The 18,818-nt window shown below is 46.7% G+C and overlaps 1 protein-coding gene across 3 annotated transcripts in view; it reads left to right on the top strand.

Annotated features, from left to right (window-relative positions):
- LOC113884011 (NADPH--cytochrome P450 reductase) overlaps nt 1-18,818 on the top strand; it is a 54,180-nt gene that overhangs the window by 9,182 nt on the left and 26,180 nt on the right. Inside the window, exon 1 of one of the 3 annotated variants that reach the window (XM_027528305.1) lies at nt 5,540-5,561. The exons of the other annotated variants lie outside the window; for them this stretch is intronic. The gene's annotated coding sequence lies outside the window, so the exon portion shown is untranslated. Of the gene's footprint in view, nt 1-5,539; nt 5,562-18,818 lie in introns of those variants that run through there. 3 annotated transcript variants of the gene reach the window in all.

The raw sequence follows: 18,818 nt of genomic DNA, 5'->3' as shown, positions 1-18,818 counted from the left end.
GTTGTCAGATTCTCGAGACTGGCTGGAGAAGTCCAAAGATGATGAGTAGAACGTAATGTGAGCTTTAGGAGCTTGTAATCCGGTGAGAGAAGCAGATCTGGAGGTAACTACAACCTGAGGCAGAGGCTGCCACGTGCCAGAGCTGTGTGTGGCCATGAAACCAGGAGCCAAGGTTTTTTGGAGGAAGTGGCACTTGTGAAGGGACAGCTTTGATGGCTACAGAAAGAAAAGGAAGACCATCCTCTGGGGGGAGGCAGTGAAGCAGAAACAGGCAGCAGTGTAGCACGTGTGTTTCGGGGGGCTGATAGGAAGGCCTCACAGTAAGGATGCTACTGGATTTTTTTAGAAAGCTTTTTAACCAATTTTCGACTTACAGAAAATTGCAAAAATAGTTGCAAGTTTTCTTATATTCCTCACCCAGCTTCCCCTGTTGTTAGCATCTTAAAAAATTATAGTAAAATTAGCAAGAACAGGCAATTAAGATCAGCACGGTATCATGAACTGTAAACCAGGGGTCAACAAACTTTTTCTATAAAGGATCAGATAGTGAACACTTGAGGCTTCATGGGCCAGAGGTCTCTGTCCCAGCTACCAAGTCTGTTGCTTTAGCGAGAAAGCAGCCATAGATCATCTGTAAATGAACAAGCATGACCGTGTTCCAGTAAAACTTTGTTTTCAAAAGTAGTCAGCTAGTTGGGCATGGCGTGAAGACCGTAGTTTGCCAGTCCTTGAATGAAGCTCCACCCCTCATGAGAATTTCACTTGTCTTTCCACTCATCTTCTCTCTACTCCAGGCTCTCACCCAGGATCCTACAGTGCCCCGACTTGTCAGGTGTCCTGATTCTCCTCCAGTCCCTAACAATTCTCCTTTCATAACCTTGATGCTTTAGGAGAGGGCCAGTCCGTTGTTTTGTAGAATGCCCTTCAGTTTGGGTTTGACCAGTGCTTTCTTGTGATTGGTTTGAGGTTGTGCATTTGTGGCAAGAGCACAACAAAACTGGTGCTGTGCCCTTCTCAGTGTCTTGTCTCAGGGGTCCATTACTGATGATGCCTACCTCGACCTTTTGATTAGGTTGGTGTCTGTGGCGGTTTTCCATTGTGAAGTTTTTATTTTTTCCGTTTGCAGTTTTTTAGGTATCTTGGAGGAGATAACTTTGAGACTATGTCAGTCCTGTCCTCCCCACCCAGCCCTGCCTCAGAACTTTTTGCCCACTGATTTTAACACATCCATTGGTGGATCTTACCTGCAGTAGTTCTTACTGTGGTGTTTCTCTGATGGTAGTCCTGTCTCTTCCTCTTTCCTTCTAAAACATTTATTAGTTGGAACTCTACTGTGAGGAAGGCTTCTTCTTTCCCTCCCATTTTTATATCTGGACTCATGGAATGTTTATTTGTCCTATGGTTAAAACTCCATTAGCAGCAAGCACTCCAAAGAGGAAATTAAGAAAATCATTTATAGTAGCGTCAAAAAGAACAAAATACTTAGGAATGAATTTAAACAAGGAGATGCCAGACTTTTGCACTAAAAACTGCAAAACATTGCTGAAAGGAAATGAAGAAGACTTAAATGGAAAGATATTTCTCTTCATGGATTGGAAGACTTACTATTAAAGTGGCATTATCCTCACTCGGATCCAAGCAGTGTACAGGCTCAGTGCAGTCTCTATCAAAGTCCTAATGGCTTTTTATGCAGAAATGGAAAAGCTGATTCTGAAATTACTATAGAATTTCAAGGAACCCCAAAGAGTCAAAACAATATTGAAAAAGATCACACTTGGAAGACGCATACATACTAATTGCAAAACTTATTTCACAGCTGCAATAATTAAGACAGTGTGGTCCCATTATAAGGATAGATAATGGATAGATCAATGGAATAGAACTGAGCCTCCAGAACTTAACACATTTGCGTATGATTAATTGATTTTTTTTCTTTTTGACAAAGATGTCAGGGCCATGCAATAGGGAAAAAATAGTGCTGGGGCAACCAGATATCCACATGTGAAAGAAAGAAGCTGAACCCTTGCCTCACACCATATACAGAAATCAACTCAAGATGGATCAAAGATCTTAATGTCAAAGCCAAACGGAAGATCTTAGAAGAAAGCAGGGGTTAATCTTCATGATCTTGGATTTTGCAGTGGTTTCTTAGATATGACACCAAATCACAAGCAACCAAAGGAAAAACAAAAAACAGATAAATCGGTCTGTTATGGACTAAATGTTTGTGTCCCCATAAAATTCAGTGTTGAAATCCTGACCCTGGAAATGCTGAACTGCTGCTTCTCTGCTCTCTGCCATGTGAGAGAGCAGCTGTCTACAGAACACACAAGGGACTCTGGTCAGACATGGAGTCTGCTCATGCTCTGATGCCAAGATCTTCCCACCGTGCAGAATTAATGAGAAATAAATGCTCGTTGTTTTAAGTCTGCAGTATTCATAACAACAGCCCCAAGCTGAGACATGGACTTGCTGTTTCTGTAGCCAAATAGCTTAGATTTTATTCATCAGTCTGCTGAAGCATTCCTCTGTCAGAAACGATAGATGCCATCCAAAAATGTGTCTGATATCCTTGCCTTTTACCTGTTGGGGCTCGCTGAATCGAAGCAGCTGAATTTGACGCACTTCCACTGCCACCTCCTTCAGGAATTAGCTCATCTCCCTGGGCTTGACATAGCGAACAGGCAATGTCTGGCCACATCCAAACCTTGTAGAGTTATCTTTTGCCCAAGAAATTTTGGATTTTGACAAGAGAGCAAGTCTCCTGAGTGATCGCATAGATGGGGAAATGAGCATACAGAGATCTGATCTTATAACGGAAGCCCAGTGCAACACCCTTGATCTTGTTCTGTGTGTGACTATAGATAATGCCAGTGATAGCCAGGTCCTTCCTGTCTCCCCACCATTCATCACCCCAGAGCCTCTTTTCCTTTCCGAGGAGGCCGAGTTCTACATTAAAGTGATTGAAGACCGTCCACAGGGTGGCCCGGGGGCCCTTCACAATCATTGTGCATCCCTTCAGAGAGAGTGATGTCAGCCTTTTCTGGAATCTTGATGGTCTGATTGCTGAGAATGGGCTTCCTCCCCACAGTAGATGCAGCAGAGAGGATGCCCCATCCCGCACCCCGTGCCACTCCTCTTGTGGGATCTTAGTTCCCAGCCAAGGATTGAACCTGGGCCTTGGGAGTGAGAGCATGGAGTCCTAAGTACTGAACCACCAGGGAGTTCCCGATGCGGTTTGTTTTTAATCTGCTTCTGCCCTGAAGAAGTGATCCACCGACCTTCTCTGGGTGCCTGCCAGGTGTTCTCTGCAGCTTTACCCATATTCTCCTCCCAGCAGCCCTTTTGGAATTTTTTTTTTTTTTGGAATTATTAATAATGATGATTCTCCATTTTAGATGGGCAGGCAGCTGAGGGAAGTCAAGTTTTGCCCACAGTCATAGAACGATTAGTGGCAGAGCAATTTTGAACTCATTTTATTTAGAGCTATGACCCCATTTTACCTGCAGGCCCTTCTGGCTCCTCTTCACTCACCCCCTCCCCGATGCCTCCATCTCTGCGGTTTTTTACCCTCTCCCATCAGGAAGCCATCCTAGGCAGCCTCTGCCCAACCGCGAACCGCGTGGGCCAGAACCTGTGCTGCTTGTTTTGGCGGGGAAGTAACTGTGTGTCCCTTCTCTTGCCATAGAAAGGACATCTCCTACCTAGTTTGTCTTCTCCTGTTTAGTTAGTATGGTGCTGGGTACCTGGGCATGGAGGACCCACTCTTGATATGAGTGCAGCGGTTTCTCCTCAGGGCAGTTTCTCTCTGGACAGTTGTCTTCAAATCAGCGTCACCATCAGTATTTCTGTGATTCTTTGCAGTGTTGCCACAGGCATCATTTATGTAAAAGCCAAACAAGGGTTAAAAAACCACCTGGTTGGCTAAGATGAGAAGTGATTGAGGCTGGCGGTGGTAAAACCAGTCTGCAGGTTTGGCTCACTAAACTCCTGCCAAGTCCCATACCCTTTCACTCTGTCCCTCTGCCCCAGTTTTTCTGTTTTATAAAGCAGTGGACTAGAGAGAAATCAAACGGAAGATGGGGCTATTTCACTCCCCTCTGTGTTATAGCCCCTTCTCTGTGAAACCACTCCTAGTGAGAAAAGTCACAATTTCTAGTTGCAATTCAAATATTCCTTTTGGAAAGTAGTCTTGGTTTCCTTTGATGTGACTGAAGTGTAGGGATTCAAGAGTCACCAGATGATGAAAGAGTAGTTACTCACTTTCTCTAGAGAATACTAGAATGGGGGCGTTTGGGAATTTGACATAATACTATAAATATTAACATATGAATAAAACAAAGTAAACAAAAACTCCCCACGGCTCTTAACACTGTGAACGAATAAACAAAGGTGGGCAGGTTGCTTTTTACTTTGTTTTGTCTTCCTGGTAAGATGGTTTGGAACAAGGACAGGCTACTCCTCACGCCAGAGCGGACAGGTGAGCTTGGATAGATGTGCCATCGTCTTTCCATTCCGACCGATGGAGGTTGACAGAGACCTCACTGACCTTGTCTGCTGATGGTAGAAAAGTGCAGACAGCGGACCACCAGGCTTTGGCAGGGGTTCCGACTCCTACCTGTGTGTTCTTAAAGCCCAGAAGAGCTGTTGCGGCACCTCTTTGAGTCATTTCAAACCTTCCGAGCTCTGCTCTGGGTCTGCCCTCCTTGGGTACCAGACTTGTCTCCTGTCTCCTTGCGGGAGCTTCCGGGGCCTGTGTGCACACCCACCTTCCGTCCCCATGGAAGTTAAGGTTTCCATGTCGGAAATCAAGGCGAGCCCATCAAGGATGGCTGAAAGACTGCCCTTCTTGGGTGCCAGTGTCCTGGCCTCCCTGGAGTCCTTCTGGATTCTTATCAGTGGGGTTTTTTGTTTTTGTTTTTGTTTTTTAACCATTTCCTTCCCATGCTGATGGGGATGCAGTGTTTTGTGGAGTTACTGCCTCCTCCCAGGTTAGAATGCAAAGGGAAAGCTGCAGAGAAATGCTGAAAAGAAATTGCTTTGTGGAAAATAATTTGAAAGTGAGTCAAGGGTCCTAAAAATCTTTATTCCCTTTGATTCAGAAATGTTTCTAAGATATATTTGGAAACCCTATTTTAAACAAATAATCAGAGGTGCACAAAGTTTTATCTTGAAAAGGTGTCAGTCATCTTGTTTATCGTGGTGGTATTTGTAATAGTGAAGATATTCAGTAAGCTACTGTGTAGTCGTAGGCTGGAAGAACATTTGAGATTTTTATAATGTTCAGAATTTAACAAATGAAAAAAGCAGGACAAAATTATTTGTAGTATAAAACCAATGATGTTAAAAATAAATATATTTTATAGTACACACGTAAAAAAATGGATGGGACAGAAACAAAGCATTTGGGTTGTGTTTTCTTTATGTTTTTTAATGTAATACATTTTCTTCAATAAGCTTGTATTTATTTTAACTTATTTTTATCTTGAAATAGTTTCAGATATACAGAGAAGTCGCACAAATAGTGCAAAGAATTTTTGAGTACTCTACAGATTCCCCAGGTATTAACATTTTACTTTATTATTTTCTCTCTTTCTCTCCCCCTTTTATTGTTAATATTTTACTTTTTGGCTGCCCCGTGAGGCAGGCGGGATCTTAGTTCCCTGACCAGGGATCTGACCCTCATCCCCTGCGGTGGAAGTGCAGAGTCTCAGTCACTGGACAGCCAGAGAAGTCCCTCTCTTTCTCTTTGAAACTGAAGTGTAATCCCCTGCGTCTCTGTGTTAGTTCCCGGTGCGCAACACAGCGCACGGTATTCCTGTGTGCCGCAAGACGATCCCATGGTCAGTCTGGTAACCGTCTGTCCCCATGCAAAGACATTAGAGGTATTAGCTCTATTCCCCATGCTGTGCATTTCATCCACATCCTCTCTGGCATTCAGGGAACCAGTTTGTTCTCTGAATCTATTTCTGTTTTGTTTTTTAGGACTCCACAGATAAATGAAATATATGGTATTTGTTTCTCCATCTGATTTATTTCACTTGGTATAATACCCTCTAGATCCATCTGTGTTGTCACAAATGGCAAGATTTCATTCATTCTTATGGCTGAGTAAGTGTCCGTGTTAGACATACACCATGTCTTCTTTATCCATTCATCTATGGATGGGCACTTAGGTTGTTTGCATATATTGGCTATTGTAAAGAATGCTTAGGGGTGCACTATGTTTTTTAGAATTCGTGTGTTTATTTTCTTTGGGAAAATACCCAGAAGTGGAGTTGCTGGATCATAGGATGGTTCTAGTTCTGATTTTTTGAGGCGCCTCCATAGTGTTTTCCATAGTGGCTGCAGCAAGTTACCTTCCTACTAACACTGCACAAGGATTCTCTTTGCTACATTCACACCAACACTTGTCTTTCTCACTGTCATGTTTTTCCTTGATCTTTTTGAGAATAAGTTGTACATATGGACATATGAAGTACCCCTAAGTACTTCAGTGTTTCTTTTCTGAGATCCAAGGGCATTTTCTTACATAGCCATGGTTTAATAATATCAGGAAATTAACACTGATATTCTGTGTTCATTGTCTAATCATAGAATTTTTTTCAAACTTACCACTGTCTTTTATAGCAAAAAGAAAAAATTTTTTATTTTTTCTTGGTCCAAGATTGCACTGAACTGTAACCACCCACTCTTTACTTTCCTTTGATCTGAAGCAGTGCCTCAGTCTTTCTTTATCTTTGTGACCTTGACATTTTTCAAAAAGTCAGGCCATCTCTTTATGGAATGTCCCTCAGTGTGGATTTGTCTGTTTCTTCCTGATATGATTCAGATGTGTTTGTGGAATGTCACAGAAACGGCCTTTTGTCCTTAAAGCCCTGCATCAGGTGCTTTCACTTCGTCCCAGTATTGAATTCTGACCTCTTGATTATGGTGGCGTAAGCCACGTTCTCCACCTTTTATTTCAGTATTGACTCTTGCATTATTCTTTTATCCAGTGGGTTCTAATCTGTTGCTGGTGGTATTTATCTTGCTGTTCAAGTTGTCCCAGATTTCCCAGTGGGAACCCCTTCAGGTGCACTCCTGCCTTCTTTAGACACATCCCTGTCGTTCTTCAAGCCCTCCCGTGCTCTAGCACAGCAAAGTGATCCAGGTTCATCCACTGCTTTTCCTGCCCTTGTTCCTGAGTCAGCCATCTCTCCAAGGAGCCTGAGTTTCTTTGGTTGGAGAATGGTGTTGAGAAGCCAAGATTTGGATGCTAAATGGCTTCTTGCTCCTAGGATATCTTTATTTCCTCTCAGCAGACGAAAGTAGGAAATACACACAAGCACATACGCATTTCCATGTTCATCTTCATATATGAAGGAGCCATTGTGTATGCTGATATCTCTAGTTTCAGTCCAGCCCCACAGCATTCATTCCCTGATCTCTCTTCCCATATTTGTACCTCCCTCCTTCAGCAGTAAGAAATCCAGCTCCTGTGAATCTAATATCGTAAGTAACACAGTCATCTCCTTATAAAGAATAGACAAAGCAAAGGTCCTTTTAGACACCAGCCCACCACCATCATATTCTAGATGTTTCCTAGAGGAAATCACTATTGTATATATCCTCCTGGATCATTTTTCTGGAGAACTACCTAATTTTTCTTTTATTTCACTAGTGGTTTCATAATGAGACTGTCGCTGCCTTCTGTGTTACGTATATATAATGACAGTATTTCAGTGAGAATACGATTAGTTCCACATAACTTTTTTTTTTTAACTATTGTATAGCATCCCATTACTTGGAATGGAAAACGTAAGCACCCAGTTCGGGGGCTGGTACAGGCAGTGCTGAGCTCAGTGAGAGACACAGTCAAGAAAGAAAGTCACCAGACCCAAAGGTCTGGGTATACATTTTTTTCTTTTTCCATAAGAAAAAAGCTTTAAAAGTATTTTTCCAGTTAGGTAAATAGCACATACTCATTATTTATTTATTTTTTTTCAAGTTCACAGTCCCAACTTTATTGTCACTTGGTCACACGCACTTTAAAAAACACACACGCTTGTAAAATACCCACACATCAGGAATTAGAAGGCCATAAAACAAGGGGCTTACAGGTGCCAAAAATATCCTAGGATTCAGAATAAACAAAACTCAAAAACTTATTTGTTCAGAACACAAAGATTTTGTTGTTCATGACGTTTAAGTTTTGCTGTTGTTTTAAAGGGATATTTTAGGGACAAAAATGAAGCTTCTTGCGTTGCCTGAGGCAGGGCCTGACTTCTGTCTTCCTTGAAAGCATTCTGCAAACTCCAGAAGCCGGTCTGTGCTGGCCTTGCCGTTCACGCCCAAGCCTGTGTCTGCAGGGCTACAGGGCATCCAGGATGTGGTCGATCTTGCCAACCAGGTCCTGCCGCTTTCCCGAGATGAGTTTCTCGTTCTCGATGTATGTGTCTTTCTTGAGCTTGCCGGCCACCAGCCGCTCAGCCTCCACCGCCGCCTTCAGGACCAGCTCCTTGACCTGCGCGTCCAGTCTCTGCATTTCCCTCACTTTGTCGCACAGGTCGGAGCCCTCGGTCTTCAGCCAGGACTGCGGCAGCGCCACCTTGCTGGTCAGGGCCTTGTGCTCCGTCTCCAGGCTCTTCTTGCCGCTCTTGAGAGTGGACACATCTCGGGACTGTTTGTATCTGTTGACCGTCGTCATACATTAAAAATAAAGTGGGGGAAAAAATCCCCCCCCCTCAAGATAATATTTTGGTGCTCCGTTCACATACGCATGCTATGCTATGCTAAGTCACTTCAGTCGTTTCCGACTCTGTGCGACCCCATGGACGGCAGCCCACCAGGCTCCCCTGTCCCTGGGATTCTCCAGGCAAGAACACTAGAGTGGGTTGCCATTTCCTTCTCCAATGCAAGAAAGTGAAAGTGAAGTCGCTCAGTCGTGTCTGACTCTTAGCGACCCCATGGATTGCAGCCTAACAGGCTCCTCCATCCATGGGATTTTCCAGGCAAGAGTACTGGAGTGGGGTGCCATTGCCTTCTCCGCACATATGCATATGGAGACATAAATACTTTACATCCTAGAATACATGTGCTGTTTTGTGGGTACTTTTTTTTCCAGTGTAACTTCAGTCTTTTAATACTCAGCTTGATGAATTTTTACATAAACTTCCCAGGAACTACTGCTCCAGATGAGATACTGGACATTGCCCAGTAAGCCAGAAGGTTCCCTTGTGCCTCCTTCTCCACTGATGACCCTTGACCTAAAGGTAACCACTATTCTGACTTCTGTCACCATTGACTGCTCTTGCCTCTTCTTGAAGTTCAGCCATAAATGGAATCCTTTAATAAGTCCTCTCCTGAGTTTGGCTTCCCTCGTTCAGCATTACGTCCGTGAGATTCAACTGTGTTACTGTGGGTAGCAGCAGTTCATTCTTTATCACGGTCATGGGTGCTTTTGTTGTTTACTTCTTTATCATTTAGACTTTTCATAGTAGTCACAGCTACATTTATGACAGCACATAACCCTGTGCTAGGCACTGTTCTAAATCCTTGACAATTTCAGCTTGTTTCAGTTCAGTTTAGTCGCTCATTCGGGGCCAAATCTTTGTGGCCTCATGGACTGCAGCACACCAGTTTGCTCAAACTCATGTCCATCGAGTCAGTGTTGCCATCCAACCATCTCATCCTCTGTCATCCCCTTCTCTTCCTGCCTTCAATCTTTCCCAGCATCAGGGTCTTTTCCAGTGAGTCAGTTCTTCACATCAGGTGGGCAAAGTTTTGGAGCTTCCGATTTAGCATCAGTCTTTCCAGTGACTATTCAGGACTGATCTCCTTTAGGATTGACTGGTTTGATCTTCTTGCTGTCCAGGAGACTCTCAAGAGTCTTCTCCCACACCACAGTTCAAAAGCATCAATTCTTCGGCGCTTGTTTAATCCTCAGAATAACCCAATGAAGTGGGTACTACTATTAATATTATTGTAATAACATGTCCTTGTCTCTGTATCAGGTTGAAGAAGCTCCCTATCACTCCCAGTGTACCGAATTTTTTCATCATGAATGGATGTTGCATTTTGTCAGATGCTATTTCTCATCCACTGGTGACCACACGAGGTTTTTTAAAGAAGCCTATTGATAGAGGGAATCACATTGATGTTTGGATATTGAACTAACCTTGATTCCTGGAGAAAACTCCATTTGATCATGATGTAGTATCCTTTTTACATTTTGTGTTATTTGATTGGCTAATATTTTAGATTTTTGCATCTGTGTTCATGAGGCATGTTTGTCTGTGGTCTTTTTTTGTACTATGTCTGGTTTTGGTATCAGCGTAGTACAGGCATAAAAGAGTTGGGAAGCCTTCTATTTTCTGTAAGAATTTGTACAGAATTGGTCTAATTTCTTCCTTAAATGTTTAATATAATTAATCAGTGAAGCTGTCTGCTTCTGGAGGTCACTTTTGATGATGATTTTAACTAGTAATTTGAATTCTTTTAGAGAACTCTTCAGCTGATCTATTTTTCTGGAGTGAGCTCTGACAGTTCATGTCTAAGGAATTTGTCCATTTCATCTAAGTTATCAAATGTTGACATAAAGTTGTTCATAATTTCCCATGTTACCCTTTTAATGTCTAAAGAATCTGCTGATGTCCTCTTTTTCATTCCCTATATTGGTGATTTATATCTTCTTTTTCTCCTGGTCATTCTGCCTGAGGTTGATCTATTTGAGAATAATGTATATATCATGAGTTCTAAAAATTCTAGTATAGTTGAGAATTTAAGGATTTTTTTTTTAAAAAGAAAACTTTTTGTTGAAAAATATTTTTTTCTTATTATTATTCAGGGAGGGAATCAGAATGGACCTTAGTAACGGACACACATTTTATTTACTTATGAAAATATTTATTTATTTTGGCTATGCTGAGTCTTAGTTGCAGCATGTGGGATACAGTACTCTGAGCAGGGATTGAATCCATGCCTTCCAGAATTGGGAGCACAGAGTCTTAACCACTGGACCACCAGGGAAGTCCCTAGATACATGTTTTAATTCAAGCTGCACCCCTCATCAGCTGTGTGACTTCAGGGGGCTGAAAGACTCATCAACCCCCCAGGATTCCTCTCTCCGCAGCAGAAAGCCCAGCTCCGTGGGAAGCACGGACTGATGCTGGGACTGGTGATCTTGATTCATCAAGAGGGTTAGTACTTGCTCCCCTTTCCTGCGTCTTTCAGAGTCTGCCCTGCGCCTCCCGGTCTCTTCCCGTTGCCCGAGTCCTTAGGCCGTGCGGCGGGTGTGTCACTGCGTCATTGTCTGCTTTCGCTTTCCACAGCTCTTCTTTAATGAGAACTAGAAGCATGTGTGTGTGTCTGTGTGTGTGTCTGTGTGTGTGTTTCAAAGCCTTTGAAAGAAGGGAAAGAAGGTCAGGAATCCATATTGAAGTGTTGACTCAGGTCAGAGACGAGGGTTTTCCTCCTGGTATCGTCACCAGTCAGCTGGTTTGGTTTTATGATCATGAACTTGGCGGGTCTGTGTCCCAGGCCCCTGGCGTGGCAGACAGTCTGTCATTAAGTGCAGATTACCTAGCCTTGTGTTGACCCACGTCCACTGATGGGAGTGGGGCACGCCTCACCACGGTTCATTTTCTTTCTGTGCATCTTTGTCAGAAAGTTCTTCCTGGAGAGTGTGGGAACCTCCGTCCGTCCGTTACCACTTCTGCAGTCCAGGGCCGCCGCCACCTCTGTTTCCTGACCACCCAAAGCAGGGATCAGCTGCCTCTCAATCTCTTAGGGTAAACTTCTCCGGTTCCTTTCCAGCTTCTCATGTGTCATGTTTTGGGGACCACGCCATCCTGGGGGCCCTTTTCTGACTGTGTTCTGGTTTGTCTCTGATGCTCCCTGTCAGTAGGCCCTTAGTGCAGGTCCACTCTGGGAAGGCCCCATAGGCTCTGGCCCATCCCATTCCCTTTTCTTGGAAAGGGAGGCATAGGATCTGTTTTGCAGCCTTGCTATGTGGACATTTCCAGTGAATGGTGGCGTGCCCTGCTGGGGATGGGGGCGTTCTGATTGCCCTTTGGCGTTTCTCATCACACCAACACCCCTTATTCCCAATCAGGCACTAGAGGCAGAAGCCGACCTCATCTGCCCAGACCTTGAGTAAAGCAGGGCAAGTCTGCAGCTCTGTGCCTCTCTTTTCCGTCTTTGTATTCATAGTCAGTGAAGGCGACGGGGTGGTCAGGAGGGTGGCGGCTTAAAAATGCGCATGAGAGCTGTGAGATAGGTTTTATTGGGGACAAAATGAGGACTGCAGCCTGGGAGACAGAACCTCAGCTCCGAGAAACCGCTCCAGAGAGACGGGGTGTGGGGAGGACAGTATGCATGTGATTTTGGTAAAGGGGGAATACATGCAATCAGGCACAGATTTTTCCAGAAGGTTTCTGCTCATCTCATGAAGCTTTCTGCTAGCCATGAGGAGCAGTCATTACCATGAAGGATTTTAGTGCTTTTCTGGGTATGAGGAGATGCAAGAATTGGGCTCAGAAAAATCAGCTCCTGAAAATATCTGTCTGAAGACCTGTCCTGCCAGTTTTCCCCTGAGCACAGATGCCTCATTTCTGCTCTCCACTCTGAGCTCCTTTCATGGGGTGTTGAAGGTCAGCAGCTGCAGTAGCCCATGATTTAATCCTCGTGGGGGTAGATGACAAGTGCCGGTTTGTAGTTGAGGGGTGAGCCATATGAACTTGGCTTAGAGAGGCCCAGCCCTTCCTCCTGGGTCTCTCCTTCACCTCTCATGCCAGATGTGGGGGAGCTTCCCCACCAAGCACAGCAACTGGGTGCCCTGCAGTTTAACTCCATGTTGATTCTGTCTCCCTGGAGAGAGAGTCAGATCCCATAGGGTAAGGGCTCAGTCCCTCAAGACTGCTCCCCCCTTACCCCCACTGCAGATGGTGGTCCCAAGTCCAGGTTGGCATCTGTGCCTCTGACTGATGGACTCTGCATTTTGGCTCCCACAGCCCCCTTCTCAGGTTTGATTAATTTGCTGGAGCCACTGACAGAACTCAGGAGAACACATTTACCAGTATATTAAAGGATCTGATGAAGGATACAGGTGAACAGGCAGATGAAGAGACACATAGGGTGAGGTCTGGGAGGATCCTGAACCCAAGAGTTTCTGTCCCTGTAGACTTAGGGTCCCCCTCCCAGCACGTGACTCTGCTCACCAACCTGGAAGCTCCCCGAGCCCCGTGCTTCTGGGATTTGAGGGAGGCCTCCTCCTGTGGGGATGATCAGTTATTCAGTCCGTTTCCAGCCCCTCTCCCCTCTCTGGAGAAGGCGTTGCAGGTAGGGACTGAAAATTCCAAGCTTATCCCCTGGAGAAGGAAGTGGCAACCCACTCCAGTATCCTTGCCTGGAGAATCCTGTGGACAGAGGAGCCTGGTGGGCTACAGTCCATGGGGTCGCAAACGGCCGGACACAACGGAGCAACTAAATAACAACAACAAATTCATCACTTGGTCGTCCTGGTAACCAGCCCCTGTGCAGGAGCCCACTCACAGTTGCATTCAAACAGAAGATGCTCCTGGTGCTCTTATCACTTTAGGAAATTCCAAGAGTTTTAGGATAGAAACTCTGTGCCAGGAACAGGGGGCAGAGCCCCCTGTATGTATGTATATATATATTTTCTATTATCTCACAGCACTCGTATGAAGTCTCTTCTACCCATAAATTGCCCTTGCTAACTTTTAGTAGTGTCAACTAAGTTACAGCCTCAGAATGCCCCAGAGTTTATTGCCAAGGGCTTAGGGGATCTGTGGGTTCACAGTGCTTTTGGTTCAGGCCAGGTGGCTGAGGCCCCAGAGAGGCCGAAAGAAGAAACAAGCGCATGTGGCCGTCCACGACCGGCTGCAGTTCCGGTGGTCAGTGGCCATGGGGCTTTGTCAGCTCCGTTTACGCTGAGTAATGCTAGCTCACTCTTCTGCCTGCTTCTTACCAAGTCATGCTTTCACAGATCCAGCTTCCCTGGCTGCCTTCCTCTTTCACATCCTTGCATCAGACACAGTGCCCGTCACGTGTCTCCACATCCCACCCATAAGCCCTGTTAATCGGGGGAAAAGTCATCAGCCGGGGCATTTGGGCATCTGCGAGGAACGTGGGCCTGCATGAGTTCTAGTCAAGGATGCCTTGGTCATGGCTCCACGTCTGCATTGATCCTGTGGGTGCAGCCACTGTTTGGGGTTACCACCCCGCCACCTGTTCTGACTGTGCCACAGCCTCACCCTGTCATCACTGCCACCCAGAGCTCAAAGGCCTTAGGCGCGCAGAACACTCCTCCACGCACTGGTCTTAAATCTCCTTTTAAAGGCCAGCCTCTTACTCATCACCCTTATACTCACGCATACGCATCTTGTCCTAACGCTCTTGAGTCACACTAGATTCTGTAACTGCTGCTCTTTTATCATTTGTATCAGTGGTTACAAGTGAGTAACTACTGCTCGTTTATCAGGAGGCAGATGCTTCCTCCAGCTGGAACTTTTCCCTCCTTTACCCAACTGGTGGACCCTGGTCATTTTTCATGCCCCAGCTCAGAGGTTGGTCCCTGGGTGACCCATCTTTGACTGTTTGGACCATCTTCCCTTCTTCTTCCTCAGAGCTCCGTTTTCCCCTATGTGTGGCCCCTCCGTGGTTTGAAACCACTGGAATATGCCTACCAGCGTTGGGACAGAGAAGGCCTGACAAAAGAGAGGACTTAAACACGTCCTTGGGATTCTCCAGGCAAGAACACTGGAGTGGGTTGCCATTTCCTTCTCCAATGCATGAAAGCGAAAAGTGGAAGTGAATTCGCTCAGTCATGTCCGACTCTTAGCGACCCCATAGACTGCAGCCTACCAGGCTCCTCCGTCCATGGGATTTTCCAGGCAAGAGTTCTGGAGTGGGGTGCCATTGCCTTCTCCTAAATAAAATTTAGAGTGTTATAATACCCCAAATGCTTAGGATCCAATTTTAAAAAATCACTCACCATCCTAAGAACTAGGAAAAATCTCAACTTGAATGAGAAAAAGCAGTCATACAAAAGATAAAGAAGAGCCGAAAGTTCTTTAGAACTGAAAGATACCGTAGCAAAAAGAAAAGACCAAAATTCCACGGATGGCACGACGGCAGAATTGGCCGAGGAGACCACTGGTTAACTCAGGAGAATGGAAATGACCCAATCTGAGCCAGCAGAGAAGCGAGGTGATAAAACTGAGCATGGCCGCAGGGACTTGGGGACAGCCACACACATAGGCCAGCGAGGCCCCGGGAGGGAAAGAGAAAGAGGGTGGGGCTGGGAAAGAACTTGGAGACAAAATAGATGATAAGTTCCCAACCTGCAGATGGAAGAAGCTGAGTGAATGGCAAACAGGATGAACCCAAAGAAAGCCTCGCTGGCCTTGTGTGGGTTTAAAAGGTCAGCGAGGCGGACACTGTACCCAGAGGGGAGTGTGTTCCAGCTGCTCTTTTGAGCAGTGCTCTCAGCAGGCTGCCTTGGAGAGGCCCTTTCCCCTGAGTTATCGCTCAGGCTCTGGAGGGTTGTTAGGCAAGAGGAGGCTTGGTTTCCCTAAGGATTCTCTCTCTCATCTTGAAGAACCTTGGCAGAGGTTTGTGACCTGGAGCAGACCCTACTCCCGCTGCAGCGGGGGTTGAGGGGGGTGGTCCTGGGCTCTTTGGAGGCGACGGTGCTTGGGTGACATGCGCACTAAAGGGGCGGCGTGCACCGCTCGCTGGCTTCCTTCCTTCCTTCCTTCCTGTTGCTGCATTCATGCCAACTCACTGTGATGTCAGCGCCAGCTCAGTCGATCACTTACTGACGAGAAGTTAACGTACAGTGACGGCAAAGCTGCAGATCCTTTCTAGAGGACAATCTGAGACATCAGGTGTTGTCAACAGTTGGATGGAGAAAGAGCCCTTCTCTTTTTGCCACATGTGTCCCTTCAAAGCTGACTTCGCTCCCGCCACGTCCTTGGCCCCGGGTGGCCAGCGATTTGTTCACCCCGCTCTGCAGGGTGTCGGGCTGCCCCGGGGACTGCTGCTCAGTTGTCTCCGACTCTGTGCTACCCCACAGACTGTAGCCCTTCAGGCTCCTCTGTCCATGGGATTCTCCAGGCAAGAATACTGGAGTGGGTTGCCATTTCCTACTCCAGGAGATCTTTCCAACCCAGGGATCAAACCCACATCTCTTACGTCTCCTGCATTGGCAGGTGGGTTCTTTACCACTAGCACCACCTGGGAAGCCCTGGCATTGCTGCCTCTGACCTTCAGCATCAGTGGGAACTGGCTAATTGGTGCAGTTCAAAAGGAGGAATAGCACCTGTCTAACTGTTTATGCCCGTTTCCATATGTACACTGTCTTTATGATAAAAGTGAAAAAACTTAGGTACAGACCTAATATATAATAAAAGATTGAATCAGACCTGCTCTGTTTTGGGTGGGGGAGACTTACTTGGCTGGTCTTTGATGAACCCCATTTTTTCTGTGTCTAATTTTTACATGTAAGAACATGGAAGCCTCCTTCCTGCCAGTAAGGGATTTGCCCAGCTGGCGACAGGCCTGTGGCAAGAGCCTGGTCTGGTTAAGAACTTCCTCTATTTTCCCACAGCCTTTTTATTTTCTTCTGTTGCTGACAGATGTTGCTTTTGGCCCCGTGAGCTCTGTACTGTTTGGTTTTCCTGCTTCCCACTAAGTGCAAAAGAATGAATGAATGATTGAAAGGTAGATTGCACAGGGCTCCCAGAGTCTCCCTCAAGGGCCTGTGGGGACCTCAGACTATCTCACGGTCAGCCCCCCACACTTGAAATGGAGACCATCCACCAGGCAGGATGGTCAAATTTCTTCCATCTGAATATTTCACACTCAGAGTAGAGTGATTTTATGCAGCAGGGCCTTGATTCCCTGACCTTGCTGAGGTGCCTCGGGGCATCATTGGTGGCACGCAGAGGTGCTCAGAGAGACTCCACATCTGTGCCCCTGAGCGCAGCTTGGGGTGTTTCTCAGTATCAGTGTGAGATCTTCTGCATTCCCTTTGACACTCTGTGTATCTTTGCAGAGCTGGGTTTTTGGAAGTTGTTGGGATCCAACTACTCCTAAATGGAACTCTTTGGTATGTCTCTTGGCCTAGGGATACCATTTACTCAGATTCCAGGGGTTTCACAAGCCGAGAAAGTCGGGAGACCTGTGTCCTGGAGGATCACTGCATGGGCATGCTCCCAGCCCCTAAGTTCTTTTCGGTCTGTAGGCTTCATGTCAGTGGTTCATGCAGTTGATACATCCTGTGTGTTTCAGTGAATTCATTGACTTTTTTCATTCCATGAGAACTTTTCTCCAGCCCTAGGTGATGTGCCAAGCACTGTGCCGGGAAAGTGTGACACACACCCCCACCCGGGAAGTGACAGTTGAGCCAGGGTCTGAGGACCGAGTGGGGAGCAGGTAGAAGGAGAGCATCCCAGGCCCGGGTCAAGGCCCTGGGGACAGGGACACAGGCTGGAGAGGAGGCAGGTGCGTTCATGTACACCTCCGTGGGACGTTGGTGGTTTAACAGTTTGTTCTTGGCTTCAGCCCCCAGGCACGTGGCTCTGATCCTAGTTGGGAAGCATGAGGTGAAGGTTTTTCCTGACTTCCTCCTTGCCAGCCTGCCAACCCTTCCTTCTCACCATAAGCCAGATACCCAGGTGTCTTGGGGGAACTGTTTGTCCCTCGGGAACTGGGGACAGAACAAAGAGATGTGTCCACTCTGTTCCCCGGCTTGGGTGAGTGGCGAGTAAACCTCGCCCTTGGAGCCTCCCGGCCTCTGGTGGAAATAGATGCTCTCCGGGGTCCTTTGCACCACCCTCTGCAGCTCTGGTCTGTCTGACATCTTACATCTCAGAGCTGTGGAGACCCCAGTCTTAGTGCTGTGGTTGACTTGGCGTGTGGCAAGGAGCAGTTGTTTAGTTTTGTGGGTGTCAGTCCCCCCTTGGTAAGTAAGGGGGCTGGGCAGCCTGAGTCAGCAAGGTGATGGGACAGGGAGCTGGCAGTCGTCATGGGGGGCTCTCCTGGGTCAGCATGTCAGCCCTGGCGGGACCCCCAGGCAGGCTCCGAGACCATGAGGACAGGTCCCCTCCACAGCAGAAGTCTCGTGGGCATGCCAGACACCACTGCTGGGGTGGGTAGCGAGACGTGACTAACCCTGAGTAAACATTCAGTGTGTTTATAGGACAATTCTTTAAACAGTACTTTCTGGGTACTCGAGTTAAGATTGTCTTTTCACATCAGATATCGGAAAGGGTGAGCTAAGGTGATCTCGGGAACTCAGCCTCTGAAACCAGCCCCTCAGATTAGTGACCAAGCTCAGAAGCAGGCTGAGGGCCGCCCTGAAGGGCCCGCTCCCGGCCCTCAGCTGACCCGGGGCCCCCGCTCTGGTTCCCCGAAGTCAGTGACAGCTAATGGAAGTCACGTGTGAAGTAATCTCGCGCTGCCCTCCTCGCCGAGCTGTGACTCAGGCATTTCTGACCAAGCCTGGAGCCGTGGTTGCGCTGAGAGCCAGCCACTGGGTAGGAGCAGTGATTGCAAAAGGGCACAATGAGATTGAAGAGCCAGCCCGGCCTTGGTGACAAGAGGCAGAAGTGCACTGCGGGAGTGTCTGGGCCTCTGTGGACTCATCTGTACATACCTGCCAGGTTTCAGTGGTGGAAGGACCAGTCGAGCACCTTTCAAGGGGACTAAATAGGTTGGTGTGGTGGGGGTTCCCAAGAACACCATCTGGGAACTAAGCCAATTGGTGTGTGTGTGGGGGGGGTTCCCCCAAGACCACCGTCTGGCTCAGTGAT

This window comes from Bos indicus x Bos taurus, chromosome 25 (genome assembly GCF_003369695.1).
Source record: "Bos indicus x Bos taurus breed Angus x Brahman F1 hybrid chromosome 25, Bos_hybrid_MaternalHap_v2.0, whole genome shotgun sequence".
Taxonomy (NCBI): domain Eukaryota; kingdom Metazoa; phylum Chordata; class Mammalia; order Artiodactyla; family Bovidae; genus Bos; species Bos indicus x Bos taurus.
The sequence above is the reverse complement of the archived record's forward strand: the minus strand, read 5'-3'. Positions and strand labels throughout refer to the sequence as shown.